Source organism: Manis pentadactyla, chromosome 11 (assembly GCF_030020395.1).
Source record: "Manis pentadactyla isolate mManPen7 chromosome 11, mManPen7.hap1, whole genome shotgun sequence".
NCBI lineage: Eukaryota > Metazoa > Chordata > Mammalia > Pholidota > Manidae > Manis > Manis pentadactyla.
The window spans coordinates 122,645,727-122,665,516 of record NC_080029.1 but is presented as its reverse complement, the minus strand read 5'-3'; the positions used below and the strand labels follow the sequence as shown (position 1 = coordinate 122,665,516).

Sequence of the window (19,790 nt, the reverse complement as noted above, 5' to 3'; positions counted from 1 at the left end):
CCAGAAAGAGGCGGCCGGCACTGGGGCTCCATCAAACTAAGTCCAATGCAAGCTCGCAGTGTCCCCTGGATCCAGCTACTCTGAGCCTCCTCCCTAAAACAGGAGCACAGAATCGGCCCTCCTACCCTTACTGGGAGGAGTATAAACACAGGGACGCACAGTCCCACCCCACATCTCTGAGCCTGTTTTCCCACCTCTAAGTGAAACACATGCCACGAGTGATTCCCCAGGTCTCCAGACCCTCTGATGCTTTATGGGATGCCTGCCCTGTGACAAGCCCATGCCCATGTCCATGGAGAGTTAGGCTCGAGCAGCAGAGACCAGGACCTGCCCTCGGGGCTTCCTGGCTGGTTGGCAAATGAAAACTGTGGCTGTGGAGCACAGGCCACTCAGCAGAGCTGGGTGTGGAAGCAACCATGGCAGGGCTCCCAAACTTGTGACCTCTGTGCCTCCAGAATGCCACAGTCTCCACCTCTCCCTGTTGCATCACACCCAGCCTGCTCTACTCTTTACCTGCCTGTCCCCTTTAGGCACTAGGTATGTACTCTTGCTCCAGGGCCACAAGCTTGAAAATGGAAAAGCTAGTATGAGCTGGGCAGTCATCAAGGAAGGCTTCCTAGAGGAGAGGGAACAAAGAGGGTCAAATTCACACAGGGTGTGATACTCAGATGAAGAATCCAGACCCTGAGGAGTTACAGGCAGTGCGTATATGTTCCCTTCCTCTGGGCAGGGATGCCTGGCGCCACCCCGGGCTGGCCTCAGAGCTGTGTCCCCAGTAGAAGCTTGAAGGGGTGGGGGAACCTGAGATCCGAGGCTGCCTCTGCCCCTCCTCTGCAGCCGTGGACTGAGACTCCATCCCAGAGAAATCAGTCCTAGTCAGGGATGCCTGGCAGCCACTGAGGCCTCACTGCAAACAGCTTTCCCACTGGTGAGTGCCGTCTGGCTGGGGAGGGCTCGCCAGCAGATTAAGAGCAATGCCGGCCCTGGACTCATTCATATTCTGGTCTGGCTGTTGGCTTCAATATGGCTGAGAGACGCAAGGGCCGAGGCAGCCCTCTGAGAATGCCCAGAGATGATTCCTCTCCGATTCCAATTTATTTTCTATCATTAATGTTTTTGAAAAGCCCCACATGCTCTGCTAACAGTGAAGGAGCACAGGAGGGAAGGAGAGGGCTGGGGGCAAAAGAGGGGACAGCAGAGGTGGTGTGGGCCAGCTAGGGGACCTGAGGCCTAACCCCACCAATCTCACCTGCCTGTTGAACCACTGGGCAAACCTGACCTGTTCCTGTCCGTGAGGACTGCCCCCCTACTCTGCCTGCTCTGCCTACCTCAGGGGAAGGTTGACAAGATCTATTGAGGGGTCAGAGGTGAGTGGGCTTTATACACTATAAAGGGCTGTATTCCTTGAGAAATGGGGAGGAAAGATGACTGTTCTATAGCAGCAGAGGCCTATGAACTGCATGCGTGCCCCCCCTTATACAGAGCTATACCCTCCCCAAAGTCCAGGGAAGGCCTGGACTACCTATCCCCACAGCACAAGCAGGAGAGGTAAGCGCCAGGATTTGGGCTCCCTCATCTTGTCTGTCTCAGACTCACACTGCCATCCTCCTTTCCCCTACAGGCTCAGGGGGCCAGCCTCCCAGCCAGCACCCCTCCTCTCCCACCCCCTACTGTGAAGCTAGAGAGAGATCCACACATGCCCTCTTCTCAGAACCCTTCCAGGGCTCCCTGTTACCCTTGGCAACAAATCTAAACTCCCCACCTCCATGCAAAGCTCACCCAGGCAGCTCAGGCGCATCTGGGCAGCCTCACCTCCTCCCTGGCCTGACCCCACCCTCAGCTCTAGTACTTATCATGCCTCCTCTTGGCACACGCTATTTCCTGTCTAGAATTCCCTCCTCCCCGGCCCCGGTTCACCTGTCAAACTCCTACCCTCTCTCCAAGATGCAGCCCAAGTTCTCCCCTGTGCTTCCTTTACCCAACTCCCCTGGCCCACCCTGCTCTGTGCTCCTAAGTACCCAGTACCCACTTGTGTCATGACCTAATAATACACTAACTGTGTTTGTGTGGCAGCTCCCCTCCAATCAGTGAGCTCTCGTGGCCAAAGGCTCGGTCTGATCCACCATCCTGCATTCCCAGTGCTTGCCGAAGCACCTCGCTCACAGCAGGGCTGTTGATCCAGTCGGCTGATCTCAGCTGAGCACCTACTCTGTGCTGGGCTCTATGCTGGGTGCTGGGGATGCAGCAGCAAAGACAGAGCCAGTCCTGGCCCTCAAGTTCCTTCCAGGGATGTATTCAAGGAATGTCTGCTGAATGAATGAATGAATGGACACATGATCACCTCATAAATGGGGAAACTGGGGCTCAAGAGAGGCAAAATGCCCTGTCCGAGAGTGCTTCTGCCTCCCTGCCCACATCTCTTTCTATCCCATTTCTCTCCCAGAACCTTAGAAGCAATAAGGAGGAACTTGAAATGAAAGGTTAGAGAGAAAAACAAGAAGAATATGTGGTGGATTTTCCCTTTCTCCATAATGTAAAGAAAATTGCTTTTGCCAACTATCACAGCTTAGAAGCAATTAGAGTTTTTGGAGGGGACTCCGGGCACGAGCAGAAACGAGAGGAGGCACCCAGCACAGAATTTTTCCAGCATTCGTTCGTATCAAGCAAAAGGGGGGAAATGGTGTTAAAAGCAGCAATTGCTAGCAGCAGAGATGCTGGAGATAAAATATTTACAGCCTCCGAGGGAGGAGCCAGGGGAGGTCGGAGAGCCCCGCCCCCCACGCCCACTCCACGTTCCTGGGGGCAGGAAAAGCAAAGGCCAAGAATGGGAGACAAAGAAAGAGGAGCGCCCCCTTCAGCCCATACTGATGGGGCCTGGAGGCCAGGGGAGAAGACCCCAGACACCCTCTGCTCTCTCACTCCTTCCGCACCGTCCACGGCCCCCAGCCGCCAGCCAGCCAGCCCTCCCAACCGCAGACCTGGCCCTGCTCAAAATCTGGAGAACATCTACCCCTGCAGCCTGGCATTTTGAGGCCTGCACAGCCTAGGCCCCCTCCAGCTCATCTGCAGATGCCCCCCACCTGGCACACCATCCTGTTTTCTGAGGGGCCTCACCCCAGGCCTCCGCCTGACAAGGAGCCATAAGGAAGTGCACCACTCCCCTGGCAGGGAGGTAAGGTGGGCTTGAGGACGCAGACTCCGGGCAGGTGCTGGGGCCAAGGACACACAGCTGTGGGCTGGACACCGGACTTACAACCAAGCCTCCGCCCTGAACCACCCCTTTCTCACCTGGACATTTCACCTGACCCTTGGCCTCCTCTCTCCATGCACAGAGCAGCCACAAGAGGCCCCTTCTTGAAACCTAACTTCCTTCTTCCTACAGGCACCACAGACTCCCCTCTGTGGCACACACAGGACACAGTCTCCTTTAGAAACGGACATGCCAGTACCAGCTCCTCCGTTCACTAGTTGTGAGATCTTGGCAAGTCACTCGACCCCTCTGAGCCTCGGTTTGCTCATCTGCTAAATGGGAATAGTAGTACATCCCTCACGGGGTTATTTTTAGGATTCAATGGGGTAATAGAAGTAAAGCAGCCGGCACTGTGACTAACACTTAGTAGGTGTCCGATAAACTCCCATTCACCCTACTTCATGCTCAGTCGTCAAGTGTGACTCCCCAGGCCCCAGGGTGGCCCATGTATGTGCACAAAGGCTCCCCTGCCACCTTGCAGTCCCCTGATACACACGCAGAAGGCACACAATAGCTGGGAGCAGAAGGCGTAGGGGGCTCTTGAAGGGCTTTACACATACACGGAGGCCAGTCCCTCAGTGTGGCGCCAGGGAGCATCTCACTTTGCTTGGCTTAGGGAGGATTCCTCCAGGAACAGAAGTAGGCCTCAGCCAGAGCCCTTAGTACCTATCAGGCCAGGCATAGGAGGAGACCGGAGGTTCCGATTCCCCTCCAGCCTGTGGCTGCAACTCAGCCCTCAAACACCCTCCCAACCCCATTGAACAAAAGCGTACACCAAGTTTCCGGGAACAGCAGTTAGCGGTACAGCCGAGAGCAGAAACCAGACCTCAAAGACAGTGTGGTCCAGTGAAGCCAGGGAGCTCTGGTTTCTCATCCCAGTCCCACCACTGAGCAGTTGGGCCTCAGTCTCTCCATCTGTAAAACGGAGTCCCTAGTGTCCCCCTTGCAGGGCAGCTGTGTGCACAAATGAGGGCGGCGTTCCTCCAGGGCCCTGCCTTGGTTCCAGCACACAGGGAGGGGACACATGGTTCTCCTGCCCGCTGGACTCCACAGGGCTCTCCCACCCCTGGGCACAGGGAGAGCAGAGGAAAGGCCTGGGGGTGGGGACAACGAGGACCTGAGGACCTGCCCTCCCTCCTGTGCCCAGCCAACTCCCACCCAGCAGGGGGCTAACAGCGCACACCGGGTCCTCCCTGCCTCCCTCTCAGAGCCCAAGAGGCCCATCCTGCCTCATTCTACAGGGAGGGGTGGTGACGTGCCCCAGGTTACACAGTCCCCATCAAGCCACTCTTCAAGGTCAGGTCGTTTTCCTCCCTTTCCCCAATCGCACAGAATGCACAGGCTTGACGGGGGCTCTGGCAGTGCCAGGGTCACAGACTGGGAATCAAAAGTGCTTTGATTTCTGTCTCTTGCTGTCGCTCTGGTGGCCTTTTTCCCTGGGTCCTCTCCCACCCACTGCCCTGACTCCTGTCCTGGAGAAAAAACCCAACAGTAAGCCTGGCACTAATCAGGGCTTTCATCATTATGGGCAGAGATGGGTGCACAGGACACCCCATTGACGCCTCCACCCAGATCTGCACACCCGTTCTACACACACACACACACACACACACACACACACACACACACACACACGAAGGCCAGGCCCACCCCCAGGAATGACTGACAGCCCTGAGACAGGGTGGGCCACTCCGTGTGCCTCAGCTTCCCTATCGGAACCTGTAAGAAGAACGAGACCATCTCTGAGGCTGCTCTCTACTTCCAGATTTCTCCAATTTCATACCTGTGACCTCTGTGACCCTCACCAAGTCAAAAGGTCTCCCAAGGAACCAAGGACATAACAAGGAGCCCCAAGCATGTATGGGTGCTGACAGGCAGAATCACTCTGACCCCAAGGAGACAAGGAAGCCCAGGGAAACTTGTGCCTGCCCTAGGCTGGCACAGGACCCCTGTCCTGTGGGTCTCCCCAAGGCAGGAGAAAAAAGGGCAGCTCCTCAGCAGGGCTAGAGGCAGCCAGAGCCCTCCCCACTTTCTGCAAGCTCCCCAGAAGCTTCTCCCCTTCATGGCTACCTTCCTCTGCTCTGAGGCTGCAGCCTTCTGCCCAGCCCAGAGCTCTGGCTCAGCCCCGAACCTCCGACACACACCTCTCTGGTTTCCTCAGACTCACTGGCTGTCCTGATGGGGACCCTGAGCCCTCCTTCCAGGCCAGTCCTGCCCTGTTGCCCCCCAAGGTGGCTGGTGGGGGGCTTCCCAGCTTCTTGTGCCAGCAGAGGCTGCCCTAGCCCTGCATGACTAGAGCCTGGTAACATTCTCCTAAATTAAACGATAAACAAGAAGTTTTAGATTTTCCTGACACAGCAGTTCCTGATTAATCTCCAAAGCAAACAACAGGAAAAGAGCCCGTTAACATAAAAGGTAGTCACTTTGTGATTCTAGATGGAGCCTCCAGGCGGGGATCCCGTGGCAGCCACCTGCCAGGCTCCAGACCACTGGGCAGCTCCCCGTCCCACTCCTGCGCCTGCCAGTCCTGGGCTGGTACCTGCAGCTGGTTCCTGGATCCCACCCTCCTCTCCTCCCTCTGCCCTGTGGCTTGGGCAGGCCTGGGCCCCTCTACAGCCTCAGCCGCCTCGGTCAGCATCCCCATCTCGCAAAGATAAAATGAAAAGAAATATGTAATCACTTGAGGTTAGATAGAAATTTTCTCTTATTTTTATTTTTTCAAGATGGATACTGAGATATTTAGGGGTGAAATGTCCTGACATTTGTAATTTACTTTAAACTACTTCAGAAAAAGAAAGATAGAGCAAAACGTGGCAAAATGTCAACAATTGTTAAACCTAGGCAAGGGGTATATGAGACTTCCCTATACTATTCTCTCTACTTTTCTGTATGTTTGAAGACGTTCCTTACAAAAGGTTTTTTTTTTTAAAAAGCATTGGTCACATGAACCAGGAGCCCTACATACAGTGCCCCATGCTCCTGGCAGGCCTGAAAAGCAGCAAGGTCTCTTAAGTAGGTTAAACATCCCCCCTGCCATCTCCTTTATGTGGTTTCCCTAGAAATTGCTTTTTCACAAGTTTGACTGAGTCCTAGCTCCACATTTAGAAGCTTTAGCATATTCAGAAGCCAGACACAGAGCCAACTACTGCCTGTCTTCTGATGGACCATCTCCCTGCCCTTTCTGCAGAGCAGCCCTGAGCTAGGGGCCGTGATGCTGGCCCCATCCTCAAGTGGCCACTATCCCCTCTGAGCCTCAGAATGTCCCCACCCATTAGGCGAAAGTGATGACAAGTCAGTGAGTGCCTGACCATCTCCTTCAAAGGCATAGTGTAGACCAAAATCCCCATTTAACAGATGAGAAAGCTGAGCCACAGACTCAGTAGAGACTGGAAACAGACATGAAAGGCAGGGACAGAGAGAGGTGGGAATGAGCCCCAATTCCCTCTCCCTGTCCCCCTACCCCAATCCTAGCAGCACATATCAGAGAGAGGGCAGCCTGCACCTCCTTTTCTCTGGCTCCTATTTATTGAGCTTCCTGGTCAGGAATAAATGGCCATGATCACAATCTCCTAGCCAGGCCCAGCTGACCCACACCAATGCTGGCCAGGCCTGTTTCTATCAATCAATAATGGAAGAGTTATCAGTACCCCAAATAATCAATCACTAATTGCTAAATGCCATGCAATTCATCAGGGAGAGTTATGTGTGCCAGTGACTGGGCACCCCCACCCCAGCCTGGTGGAGCCTCTAGGGGTAGGGAAGGCCACGTCTGTGGTGAGCACCTCAGCAGAAAAACCTCCCACAACGGGAGATTCCAACAGATGTCCTGGCCTAGCCCACATTCCCAGACCCGAGGGGCAGGAGGAAGTGACAGTGGCCACAGAGGCCCCGAGGGACACCACACATGCTCCTGATCAGCCCGTCTGGCCCCAGGTCCCTGGAAAGGCCAGATAATCAAGATGGACAAGCCCAGTGCCTGGTGCCGAGGCATTCCCAGGCCGTGAAGACAGGCAGACCACCCCATGTCACAGGCCCTGCACACAGTAAGCCTCACACACAGTGGACGCACAGCAAATGTTTGCTGAATGTAAAGCAGACACACTACTCTCAGAATTCTGAGGCAGGAGTGACTACTACCAGCCGGGGTGACCAGCAGGGACCTTTAAATACAATATTTGGTCTGAAGGTGAAAATGGGTGGGCTCTATGTGTGCAGAGATGGAGGAAGGAATCAGGTGGATGGGACAGCAGAGCCACACCTCAGAGGAAGGAAAGCCACAGCACGTGGGACGGGGAGTGAGGGGTGTTTGATTAGAGCCTGGGGGAGATGGCTGGGGGAGAAGGTCAGACTGTGCATGGTACTGAGGAGTCTAGATGCTGGCCTGGAACGAACAGGGTGCCCTCGAAGGGGGCTGAACAGGAGCGCGACGGCCAGCTCGTGTTTGGAAGGACCATTAAAAGCCTTGGACTCCAGGCTTGCATGCCCAAGAAGGCAAGGCTGGTCTTATTCATCTCTGCCCCCAGAGCAGCCAGCACAGCCAGGCCCAGAGGAAGTGCCCAACAAGCGAATCACTGAATGATTGTAGGATCATCAGATGTAGGACAAGGGAATCCTGAACTCACAGCTGTGGAGTATCAGGTTTGTACAAAAATGCATATTAACAGTAGAGTCTCAAAAACAGCCTTGGGAGGCAGGCAGGGAGGGAGACAATTATCTCCAAATCACAAGCAGGGAAGCTGAGGCTCAAAGACTGACAGAGAGCGAGCCGGGCAAGATCTCACAGCCAGTCAGAGGCAGAGCCCAGTTCCCTCCCGACCCTGCCCAGAGGGCGGAACCCTGCTCACTGTGGCACGGGCCAGGGCTGCCCAGCGGGGAGAGGCCCATCCCTCCCTACTCCCTCCCTACTCCCTGCCCACTCCCCACCACCCTGTGCTGGGCAGAGAGATGCGGCAGACGCTGCCTCACTGAGCATCCCCCATACCAACCCCAGCTGGGATTGGCTGCTTGTCACCATGACAGCCTGTCCCTGCACCTACAATAGAGACAGGGCTCTGTGGGAAAGCTCTGGAATGCTGAAGCATGGTTTAACAGGACTTCTTGAAGACAGACCCACACTCCCCAGCCTCCACCCCCATAGCTTGGGAAGCGCATCCGTGGAGCAAGAGTCCAGGACCGGAAGTCGAGAGGCAGGTCAAGCTCTAGAGAATCACTCTAGAAAATCACTCCCCAGTTTCCTCATCCCCTCCTAAGAAATAGGACGGTGCTCTCTGCCTACTTCCTAGAACTACCAAAAGGACTAAATGAGTGAAGGCATATAAAAACCTACAGAAAATTATAATGCAAATTTTGTCCTGGAAAATAATAAGGGTCCTCTTTACTCCAACAGACTCACTTCCCTCTCCCAGCAGAGAGCAAAAAAATGAGCTAACATTTACTGAGATCCTTCAATATATTAGGCTAGTGCACGCTTTATATGAATTATTTCAAAATATGCTAACGTCACCCCTACAAGGAAGGTGTATCATTCTCCCATGATATAGATGAGAAAACTGAGGCTCTGAACATGAAGTGACTTGCCCAAGCTCACCCAGAAGCAGCTGAGCCAGGATTCAAACCCAGCTCCAGACGGCATCCAAGCACAGACGCTTTGGGTCACACCAGGCTGATTCAAGGGACCCATTTCTACAACCCAAAATCTCAGAGCTAAAGAATCAGGGCTCAATGTGAGGCTGCATGTCACTCACACATAATCCACTGAGTCCTGAAATCCTGACATCAGATGCAGTGTGCTACCCCATAGCCTGTGGACCAGAGGGTCATTAGAGCTGGGTGGGGCATAAAGGGTGGCTGGCCCAGCTGGTCTTGAGCTAATTGGATCAGTCCTGGGCATGGAGCCACCTGTCCAGCTACCCTGGCAGATGGGTGCTGGAACTGGGCCATCTGCCAAGGCCCAACCTCCATGTCCAAACCAACCTGGACACTGAGGTTCCATTTTGGCCTCCTCTCATCTGACCCGGATGGCTGGCAGTGCCCACATAGATCTAGAAGGCCAGAGTGGCAGCCGCTATCCCTCTTTCAGTGGCTGGCGCCTCCCTGATGTGGCCACAAGGTCCCACATGCTCCCTGACAGCTGGACTGGCAAAGCAAGTGCCTGAGGACATCGTCTACACAGGCCCCAAGACCCCAGCCACCCCCCAACCCCTGCCCAGCAGGCCACAGGCACAGCCAGGAAAACCCCAGGCCGGAAGGCACTGTCCCCAACTTGCTTTTTGACCTTGTACAAGTCACCACCCCTCTCTGGGTCTCAAATTCCTCCTGAGCCGAAAAGCAATGCTGACCCACCCCTCAATCCCTTCCTTTGTATCCCACTCCTGAAGTCACGAACTTCCACCCAAACTCACTCCAGGTCACTCCAGAAAAACAAGCATCCATTTTATGAATAGCAGCTGAGGCCCAAGGGACCTCAGGGACTTGCTCAAGTCCACACAGTGGGAGGGCCAGTACTAAAGGCTGCATCTTATGACTCCAGGACACCTACCACCTCTGTTTGCCAGGTGGTGGGAATGGTGATACCTGAGGTCCTGCCCAACTCTCACGGCATACTCTCCACCCAGGCTGAATGTCTCCACCCTCCCATCAGGTAGGGAACCGTGCACAGCCCCTGGGCCATCCTACTAAACGCAGGCGAGGCACCTGACCCTGCTGCTGCCCTCCCCACCAACCTGGATTCCCAAAGCAGCTTCAGGACCACCTCCCTGCCTCTGGCTCTCCAGACCAACCCCTCCCACAACCACCAGAGGGGATGTTTTAAATTGCAAATCTGATCACATCCCTCCAGAACTTAAACCCTGCAACCACTGAATATGGAATCAGCCCACCCTTCTCAGTCCGGTAGTCAAGATCCTCCTGTCTTGTGCCAACCTGCTCAGCACCTGCTGTGGCCCTGCATGGACCACTCCACTGCAAACGCTTTCCACCCATGCCTGGTGCTTCCCACCTCCATGCCTTTACTAAGGTTGTGCCATCCGCCTGAAAACCCCTCACTTGTTCACATCCTCCATTCATTCATTTATTCAACATATTTTTGGAGTATCTACCAAGTATCAAAAACATCTAAGCAGGTCGAAATGCACCAACCTTCCAGCCCACCTGACATAACCCCTTGCCAACCCCACTCCCTGTACCTCTGTAGCTGCCCAGCCAACTCTGCCTCATACCCAGAGGTGTGGGTCCATGTCTGTGTCCCCTTTCAAAGCTCACCCAGCAAGAGACCCAGGTTTGTCATCAGTGTCCCCAGTATTCATCCCAGACGTCAAACAGGAAATGCCCCCAAATGTGGATTCCAGGCAGTGGGAAGCAAAGACAAAGCTTGGTTCTTTGGAGCAGATGCCTGGGCCCTGGAAGCCCATGAAGAGACTCTGATTCGCCTAGGTAGCCCCCAGATCCCCTCAAAGACGCCCTGAGTGGTCAGGGATACCTTTTGCCTCTCAAGTCACCCCAAAGTCCCACACACCCAATAACATCACTGAATTTGTTAGAACATAGTATTTTTATAAGTTAAAACATAAACATGCTGAGTGAGGGTCTAGCTGGGAGGGAAATTAAAGGGTCACCCTGGGTACTACCCCTTCCTAGTCAGAAGGTTTGGTGGGGAGTAGCTGTCCTCCAAAAGGGGACAGCCAGTGGGACTTGGAGCACCCGGCTGGGATGTTCATGCCTAGTAGTACAGACGAAGTAAGTAAGGACCAAAGATGTCCCCTGCTCTCTCCTCCCCATGGTTTGGGGCCCCAAATGGAGGGCTCAGCATGCTGGAGTCAGGTGGTAGGGAAGGCAGAAGAACTAGGGCAGGGGTTCAGGCAGGCTTTGATGGCAGGGGTGAGGCCAAGCAGACTCCAGCCACCTGGGTATCAACCAGAGCATCGGCCACCACACAGGATGCAAAAGCCCAGAGCTCAGGGGGCCACAGGAGGACAGAGACGGAGGGGAAGAGGAAAATGACAGCTAAGAAAGACCATGTCAGCAAGAGCCAGCAGAAAGGAAGAGTGAGAGGCCAGCAAAGAGGCTAAGGGGGACACCACAGGGCCCAGCAGGCCCAGCCCAGCCCCAAGGGGAGGCTGGTCACTCCTGGGCAACAGCTCCCCCCCACAGGCCTCCAAGGGCCTGAGTGCCCTGGGGATAAGACTAGGCTCTCATCAGCGCTGGTTGGGGGTGTGGGGGGGGTCCGGCACTCACAGAGGCCTGCCTGGGGCTGACAGCTGCCTACTCTAGTCTGTGCCTCAGGTGGGCCACCTAGGGAGGAAGTGGGCCCCAAAGCCACCAAACCCCCTTCCCCCAGTGCACATTTCAGCCTCTGTGCAGATCCCATTCCCCTGAGGGTCAGCTCTTTGGCCCACAAAGGGCTCCAGCATGGAGATCTCTGAGGAGTAGGAAGGGTTCCAGGGCCGAAACAGGAGGACAATGCCAGGGCCTAGCCTAGAGTGCCAGTCTGGCCCTCTGATCTCCAGAATGATACTGACACCCCAGTGCTGATTATAGGATTTTAGAAACCAGGTTTACAGATCTAAGCAGACTCTTGCTCCGTATCTGGGAAGCAAAGCTTAATGAGGCTGGGGTCAAGAGGTGCCAGAAACTCAGGCCAGGGACAATCAGGATGACAATGACTGTGCCCACCTCCCTGCCCTCCTGGTGAGGGTGCTGGTCACAGGCAGCAGGAGTTCTGCCTTGGGGAGACCCTCTAGCAGCAGGCCCCAGAGCCCTGCTTCCGGGTCATTAAAGAGAGCCTGGGCACTCCCCCGCCCTCTCCCCACCCTGAAGACCAGGGTTAAAGGGTACCTTCACAGGGGAAAGGGGCTGCCCCGAGACTGGGCTCCTCCTAGCTGTATCCCTGCCTCAAAGTCCTCCTCTGTGAAACAGAGAGGACGCGTGCCCATGGACCCTGCATTCTCACTGGGTGGCTAAGAGATTCCAGAGGATAATGGAAGTGGGAGCTGGACACACAAGATATTCCCGAAGCTCAGAGACCCAGGTAGACACTGACGGGCCCAGCGTCACACGCCTCTGCCTGGCATCGAGGCTGACCCCACAGGCTCACTCGCTGAGTGCCAGGAAGGAGGGTGTCTGGACAAGGGCTGGATGGGAACCCAGCTGCTGCAATCCAGAAACCCACGCTGGAAGGAAGATTTCTGGAGCAATCAAAGAAGGCTTCCTAAAGGAAGAACCTGTCGTGGAAGCAGGGAGAATTTGGAAAAGGGGGATTCACACACACACAAGGGGCCTTTCCTCTAACCCTTCCTTGGGCCTCTCCCTCCTGGAGACACACAGTTTCCTTCCTCTCAGAGGCACCATCTCCCCATCCTATCTCCTACTGCAGAGACAGGATGGCATTTGGGGAAGGGGCCCTAGGAAGCTCCCTGAGGCAGCCAGCAGAGGACAGGAGAGTGGGGAGAGACTCAAGAAGCGGTGGGGTGGGGCGGGGCAGGGGGCATCCAGCAGAGCCACAACTCATCGCTTGGAGTGAAGCTCGAAGAAGCATGGATGCAAGCAAAGCAGGGACAGGGGCATCATGTCCGGGGCCTGGCCGGTTCCCCTTCCACCCTCCCGCCGCTTGCCGCCTGGGAGCTCCTGGGGAATGGGATGCACTTTCAGGCAGTTCCCTTCCTCCAGCTGCCTGCCGTGGGGCAGAACGCGCAAGGACACACAGACAGGTCTCCCCACTACCCCACCTCAAGTCCCCTGTCCTCAGGCTGGCTGCAAGGACGGTCTGTAGACGCTGGGCCTGGACGCTGCACAGTCCGGCCTGACCCTGGCGGAGTCACCGGAGTCCGGCACGCAGAGCGGCTCCAGCCCGGCGCCGCGGGGCTGGACGAGTGTCCCGGGAAGCGTTCGGCTGCGCCGCGGGGTGATGGAGACGCACCCCTCGGCCCTCCGGGCAGCACGGCCCCCGCCCCGCCCCATTCCTCCCCCACGTTCTCTCCTCAGTAAAGAAAGGTCGGAGCTCCACCATCAAAGCGCCTCAATCCTCTCCCCCGACACACAAAGTTGCTCCAGGTCGCCTACGGCTCTGGCGGCAGGCGCAGCGGGCAGGAGCGTGGTCAATGCCCGGGGTGCCGAGCGCGCCCCGTCCGTCTCCACTCGTGCACGCCCCGCGGGCGCGCGCCCAGCACCCCACCCCTACCGGCGGCCCCGAGGCTCCCGCCCAATCGGAGGCCGCGCACGCGGCGGTGCCGGCGAGCCAACAGCCCAGCTCCCGGGCCTGCGCCCCCGCGGCTTCGGCCCCGCCGCAGAGCCCGGGCCTGGCCACACTCACCGTCCCGGGCGCGCAGTCCGCGCGCGGCTCCGCCGCGGGGCCGCATCCCCGGGCTCGGCTCCGCTCGCGCTCCCGCTCCGGCTCGGGTGCCCCCTGGGCAGGGCTCAGCTCCGCGGCGGTGGCAGCAGCAAAGAGCGAGGCGGAGAGGGCGTGTGCGTGCGCGCGTGCGCGCGTGTGTATGTGTGTCTGTGTGTGCGTGTGCGTGTGTGTGCGTGTGTGTGCGTGCGCGCGGGAGGGCCCTGCGCTCCCCGCTCCCCGCGCCGAGATGCCCGCAGAATCCCTAACGCGCGCTCCCGGCCGCCCGGGCGCTCACCCTCGCGCGCGCGCACGCAGAGCCGGGCGCGCGCGCCCCCCGCAGCCTCACCCCGGCCCCGCACGCTTGCCTGCCGCCATCCTGGGGCGCTCGCGAAGGCCCCCTTGCCCCGGCCGGCTGGAGCCCCCAAGCGCGGCCCCCTCCAGGGCTGGCCCCGCCGCAGGCCCCCTGGCGCCCCCTCGAGCGTCCTCCCCCTCCACGCTGCCTGAACCCGGGCCGGGGCGCCCAACTCCGGCTCGCGGCGCTCCCACCCCGAGGCGCCGGCTCCCTGCTCGCCCGCCCCGCCGCCCGGGCCGCGCGCCCCCTCGCCTCCCTCGCCCCCTTCGCCGCCGCCGCCTCCCCTTCTGTCTCCTCTCCCCTCTCCCCGGACCCCGGACCCCGGGCCCCCGGCGCTCCCCCCGTCTCCCGCCCACCTCGCCGCCGCCCTCTCCCTGCTCCCCGCTCCCCACCGCCCTGCGCTGCCCCTCACATTCTCCGCGTTACTTGGGGTGCCGCCCGCCGAGCCCAGGCGTGGGAAGCGCTGTGGACGGCGAGGGGACCCGCCGCGCCCGGGACCCGCCGCCTTCCGCCGCCCCGCGGCTCCTGGCTCGGGCCCGGCGGGCAGGGACGTCCCGCGCCGGCCTCGGCGGTCCCTGACAGCCACCCCCTCGCCCGGGCTTAAAGAGACCGCGCACCGGGCTTGACCTGCCCCGTCCGGAGGCACCGAGGGCGCCAGCGCCGCCGGGACGGTGCGGACGGCGCCCTGTTGGCCGCCTTTGAGCCTGGCTCTTTGGGGCTGGAGGTGAGTCAAGGAGAAGGGCGGTCAGTAGCTGCCTGGACCACGCCATCCACGGGGCGCTCAGTGTTTCTGTTGGCAGCTAAGCCTGTGGGCCGACTGGGCGTGTGGGGCAGTGCAGGCTGGGTGCCCGGGACTGCGGGGGCCAGAGGAGGAGGGATCAGGGAAGCAGCTGTCCGGATCTGACCCTAGGGTGAGGACACCTGTCATTCTGGGAGGACAGGGCCTACAGGATGGCCTCCCACTCCTGCTGTGTGACCTTGGGCAAACACCTGCCTCTCTCTGGGCCTCAGTTTACCCTTCCTTGAAAGGACATTGGCTTCCATTCTCTCCGGGGCCATACCCAACTGATATGGTATTAGACCCTACAGGCAAGGGAGTCCCAAGACAGGCCCTCAGCCCCCATAATCCCACCTACAACTTGCCTCCGAGAGCTGGTGCCACTGCTGAGGCTGCATTCCTTGCCACGACCACCCCCCCACCCCCACCAGGCCTGCTCCGGCCCCTCTCTTACTCTATGACCTTCCTTCTCCAGCCTCTTCAGGTGAGCAAGGCGAAGCTGAAAAGCACAGGGACCTGCCAGGGGCAGCGCCCTACAACCTGTAGATCTCTTTCACATCCAACATCTCTCTGGACACTCATGATGCCCCCGGGAAGTAGAGTTCACACCTAGGCTCCTGGTCAACCTGGTCCTGGCACATAAGCATGTCATCTTTCTGGTCCCAAATTCTTACTTCCACCCAGGTGGACTGCTGCTCCCCAACCTCCACATCTATTCACTAAAACATCTATCGTGTACCCCATCCTGTGCTAGGTATTAGGAATACACAGATGTTACCAACACACTCCTTCCCTCAAAAAATGAGAAAGCAGGAGTTATGATGGAATTTGGGGAGATAGAGCGTATCCAGGAAAGCTCCTGGTGGAGGTGACATAGAAGCCAGGTGTTGAAGGATGTGTAGGAGTTGGCCAAGCAGAAAAGACATCCCATACCAAGAGAAGAGCATTTGCAAAGACTTGGAAGTGGGAAATGGAGAAGGATGGGTTTATTTTTGAGAAGAGAAGCTGTAAGAGCCTTGAATTAAGGAGTTCCAACTTTGTTCTGGGGCATCTGGTGGTCTGCCACTTAGTCAATCTAGGCAGAAGCCCTCCCTATCTTTCAACTATCACAGTAGCATGGCTAATGGCTCCCAAATTCAGGAGTTTTCGAAAGAAACCTTCTCTCCTCTCTTTTAAGCCCGGTCCCAACCTCTGCTCCCAATTTCTGCAGTAGATGCGGCACAGCCTCCCCCTGCTGACAGGAGCTGGAAGACGGGGAAGCCCAGGCTTCATTCACTGTGGCCAAGACCTGAGTCCAGGAGACACCAGACTTTGGCACCCACCCATCCAGGTGCTCCACCAAGACCCTAACCTTTGGTGTTAGGCATGCCCATGTGCCAGTTCCAGCCTCAGTGTGCAACTTTGTAAATAGGAATAAAAATACTCAGCCACCAAGGAGGGTGATGAAGAATTCACAAGGAATAAGCGCAGGAATGACCCAGCACACAGTGGGTGTTTAGCAAGTGCCCTTTTCCTTGCCCACAACTGAGCTTGGTTCTGTGGCCCACCCCAAAAGTCCTTACTGTCGCCCTTTTTCCTCCTTCCCAGCCATTTTCCTTTTGCCCTCCTACCAGACTTCCTGGGGGCCTCAAGGGAGATGAGCTCACAGCCGTTGCCCGCTCTGGCTCAGCTCACCTCCTGGGGAGTCTTCCCAGGGCTTCCAGGTGAGCCCTAGGGAAGCCAAACAGACAAACAGCCTGCCCCTAGAGTCCCTGATATCCAAGCAGAGCAGCAATTCCAGGATACTTCTCCATCCATTTCTCCCACCCTCTTTACAGGGAGCCACACAGCCTTTGTGTCTGTACTTGAGAGTTCATGCCCCCAGCTTTGCTGTGCAAACTCAGACAGGTAGCACACCCTCTCTGAGCCTCAATTTCCTCCCTAAGTATGGGGGCAAGATGGTATGCCCCACAGGGTCAAAGAATGTAAGTCCAAGTCATTTATTTTCCCTCAGCAGGTCCAGTCCAGGTCTTGGCCCTCTATCAAGGAGCTCTTCACAGGAACAGGCAGGTTCAGAGGTCTCCTCGGGACCCCCTTGTGTCCTGCCCCTGTGCTAGTGGCCGGAAGCTGTTGCCACCTCTGTGTGGGGAATACACATCAGAGAATTTAGAGTCTAGAGAAAGGATCAGACAGAAATCAAACCATTATGCCAAGCAATGTAAAATTACAACTTGGGCAATTGCTATGAAGAGCTGTGGGCCATAGCCTGTAACAAGGTGATGGAGAAAATATACTAGTCAAAATGACTCTGCCAGAGCCAGGAGCCTAGAGCCCTATAGTGGGGACAGGGGAGTTGCTTGGGGTCTCGGGCTGGCCTAGCGCCTCTCCGCCCTCCTCTGCTCCCCGACTGACCTTTCCCAGCCCTTCCCACATGGGGCCCTCACAGGGGCTTCCCTCCTCCCCAACCCCCAGCCTGTTGGTCTGTAAGAGCTGAACTGGATCCTTGGTCCTTCAGTTTTCCCATGTAAAAGGGTATAATTCTTTTTCATAATCTTTTTTTATTAAAATATGGTTTATATACAATATTATATTTGTTTCAGATGAACAACTTAGTCATCAATTAGATACATTAAATGCTCACCATGATAAGTGTAGTTCTATATATCACCATACAAAGATATTACGATATTATGAGCTATATCCCCTATGCTACACTTCCATCCCTGTGACTAAATTATTTTATAATTTGAAGTTTACACCTCTTTATCCCCTTCACCTATTTCACCCGCCTCCCCAGCCCTCCATGGTGAATGACCATTCTCTGTGTTTATGAGTCTATTTCTGTTTTCTCTGTTTGGTTTTTCAGATTCCCTATGGAAGTGAAACCATATGGTAATCATCTTTCTCTGACTTACTTCAGTTAACATAGTACCCTGTAGGTCCATCCGTATTGTCACAAATGGCAAAATTGCCTTCTTTTTTATGACTGAATAATATTCCATTATATATAGTACTACATATATATACAGTACCACATCTTCCTTATCCATTCATCTATTGAGGGACACTTCAGTTGCCTCCATATTTTGGCTATTGTAAATAATGCTGCAATAAACATAGGAGTGCACATATCTTTTGGAATTAGTGATTTTGTTTTCTTCATGTTAATTTCCAGAAATGGAATTACTGGGTCTTACGGTATTTCCATTTTTAGTTTTTGAGAAACCTCCATACTGCTTTCCACAGTGGCTGCACCAATTTGCAATCCCACCAGCAGTGTATGAAGGTTAAGGGTATAATTCTTTACTCCTCCTGTCTCCCCAGGCAAGAGAAAGGATGACGGAAACTGGAATTCGTGGTGTAACCTCCAGCTATTTTATCAGGGGCACTGTTTCTTTGTCAGACGTCCTCCTGGGACCTTGAGGTTAACACCACTGGGGGAAACAGACACACCAGCTGACCTCTTAAGACTTCCCCTTGGAAAATCTTAACCGGCTGCCCCTCCCCAAGGACACAGCACACGTCCTCAACAGGACTACATCACCCTTGTGGATGCCACTGGGCAAAGAGGGGCTTATGGGTCCCATTTACAGGTGGGGAACTGAGACTCCAGAGAGAGGGGGCTGGCCACAAGCCCACCTGGCTCCAGACTGGGAAGGAAGGCTCTGCAGAGTGCCACCTCCCCGCTGCCAGGGCTCCCTCCTGAGTCCCCAGTGCTGCCTGGTGGGGCCAGACAGCAGCTGGAGGGGGCCCCTTCAGCACTTGCTCCCTCTGGCACCTCTGTACTCTGCCGAGTGGGAAGTTTTCTTCTCGTCTTGAGCTGCCATTGCTGCTCTGAGCCTGCCCTATCTTTTTAAGGGCTTGTCCGAAGCATGCTGGGATGGCCCGTCAGGAGCTGGCCCCAGGTCAACAGGGGGCCTTCCGCTCACGGAGCAGCGGCCAGGCCAGCTTGTTGAAAGGGCCTGGGTCAATCCACAGTTCTGTCAATCTCCTCTTGTACAGCGACCATGCATAACCATGACATGGGGAAGTCCACCACCTGTGCCCAGGGAAGGGGAACAAGGATTATCCTTGTTTCACACAGAAGCTGAGGCACAGGCTATGGTCAGTGTGGGCACTGGGGACCTGAAGTCCAGCACAGGGGTCAGGAAAGGGTGGTGCCAGGGGTAAAAGGCGTGGCAGATGTTGGGGCAGAGAGGCTTGGGCCCCCGGCTGGCTGGGGTAGGCAAGAAGAGAGGGGTCAGGCCCCAGGGCAGGCCAGTCCAGCCCACAGGCTAGCGCTAGAACCAGGAGAGATTGATTCCGCCGGCCTCTTTCCCAATCCCACAGTTGCAGAAACTGAGACCAGAGAAGGGACAAGACTTGCCCAGGCTCACAATGTCAGTTAATGACGACCCCAGGAGTATCCCGAGGATTCTGCTTCCCAGCCAGCACGAGTGTTTCCTCTGGGCCACAGTAACGTTCCCTTCCTGCCCAGCACGCAGGCACTCTTAGCCAGTTTCCCATGAGATGCCTGTGGTTCCCCCAGGCCCATCACAGAGACCTCTGCAGCGGCCTGGCATGAGGTTGGGATGCATTGGGCCGGGCAGGCAGGCATCCGACTGGCACAACAGAGCAAACAGACAGGAAGGAAATCAATTTCAGTATTTGATTAATTTTAATTTTTAATTTGTTCAAAGAGTGATGCACCCCATTTGACACTGCATACTCACTGCAAGCTGTTGGCATTCGCCATTGCTGTGACCACAGCAGCTTGGTGTGCCCGGCCCTCCCTGCCCTTCTGTCAAGCTAGCCAGTCCTTCACATGGCAGATGGACTTTGTGCAAAGCTGTGAGGAAGTGTCCCCTCCAGGGACCTCTGCCTCTTCTGCCGGGGAGAAAAATGGTAAAACTCTGTGTGAAACAGGAAGGGCCACAGATGTGTTCCCTCTGAGGAGGAGCCCCGTCGGGCAATGTCTGTTCAAAAGTCAGGGTGTCCTACTGGACTCTCGGGCGTGGCAACAGACCAGTTTGGGGAGCAAAAGAGATTCTGGGTGCACCTCAGCCCATATGTGCTAAATAGTTACTACGGTCACCTGCATTCAAGGACAACCCTGTATGTAGAGTCA

The 19,790-nt window shown here is 56.2% G+C and overlaps 1 protein-coding gene across 11 annotated transcripts in view; it reads right to left on the bottom strand.

Annotated features, from left to right (window-relative positions):
- LINGO1 (leucine rich repeat and Ig domain containing 1) overlaps positions 1-14,460 on the bottom strand; it is a 212,163-nt gene extending 197,703 nt beyond the window's left edge. For 5 of the 11 annotated variants that reach the window (XR_008992683.1, XR_005029263.2, XR_008992684.1 and 2 more), the window contains exon 1: positions 13,557-13,741. The gene's annotated coding sequence lies outside the window, so the exon portion shown is untranslated. Of the gene's footprint in view, positions 1-13,556; positions 13,742-14,338 lie in introns of those variants that run through there. The other 6 variants (XM_036907625.2, XM_036907624.2, XM_036907627.2 and 3 more) reach the window with 2 other exon arrangements.
- Positions 14,461-19,790: the final 5,330 nt, after the last annotated feature.